Genomic DNA, 1,166 nt, shown 5'->3' with positions numbered 1-1,166 from the left:
AAAAAAAAAAAAAAAAAAAAAAAAAAAAAAAAACACTTGTGTTCGACTCGATATAACTCGAATATAATATATATATCAGAACTGTTGTGTTCTTAGGAGTACGGAAGCCTTCGTGTTTCTGAGCCGTTTTCGATAATAAAATTTTCGAATCGACTATCGCCTCCGTTAGACTTGATCTAGCGTATTTAAAGTTTCTAGAAAATAATTTTTACGATTTTTTGATATCATTTACCTAGTGATCGAAAGGGTTCAACATCAATATTTTTTAATGGTTGATGTCTACCGTTTTCAACTTTAACAGTGTAGAAGTATTCAAATCAGATGAAATTTTGATACAAAATTTTTTATAGTATCTACAATATGATCAATATCTTTGATCGAAAATTTTAGTATTATATCATTATGTTTTATAGGATTTTTATTTTCAGCCGTTGATGTTAAATCCTTTCGATTGCTAGGTCAATGATATCGAAAAATTGTAAAAATTATTTTCTAGAAATTTCAAATATGTTAGATCAAGTCTAACGAAGTCAATTGTCGAATCGAAAATTCCATTATCGAAAATGACTCGGAAGCACGGAGACCTCATGCTCCTAAAAGCATGCAGTCTTGCTCTCTATCTCTCTCTATATATATGTATATACATTAGTTGAGTATAGGTGTAAATACACGTAATAAATATTTTAATAACTATCTCAAATTAATATAAATTTGTATATCATATTTATTCAAAAATTTATAATATAAAATTTAAATTTAAAAAAGTAAATTTATTTATTATATACTATTGAAAATATATGTTATATTCTAACTCAAGTTTAAATAGTTGTTGCCATCAATAATTATATAATTATTTTTATTTTATAAAATTTATATATAGTGTAGATATAGATAGAAATTGAATATTTTTCCATATTTTTTAAGTTTGATAAATTCAAATTTTAAATATATATTTTAAACTAAAAATATCAAAAGTAAAAACTTAATATAATAATAAAATATTTGTAGACAGAATTGAGATAATATATAAATATTTATTTTAAAAAGAAAAGATATTGAATGATGAAAATATTTAATAAAAAGAATAAAATATTAATAGTTGGAGAAAAAGGAAAAACTGAAAGTTTGTTTCGTTACGTTATTTATTTTGCGAACGAAAAAATAGA

This window comes from Ananas comosus, linkage group 23 (genome assembly GCF_001540865.1).
Source record: "Ananas comosus cultivar F153 linkage group 23, ASM154086v1, whole genome shotgun sequence".
Lineage (NCBI taxonomy): Eukaryota > Viridiplantae > Streptophyta > Magnoliopsida > Poales > Bromeliaceae > Ananas > Ananas comosus.
The sequence above is the reverse complement of the archived record's forward strand: the minus strand, read 5'-3'. Positions refer to the sequence as shown.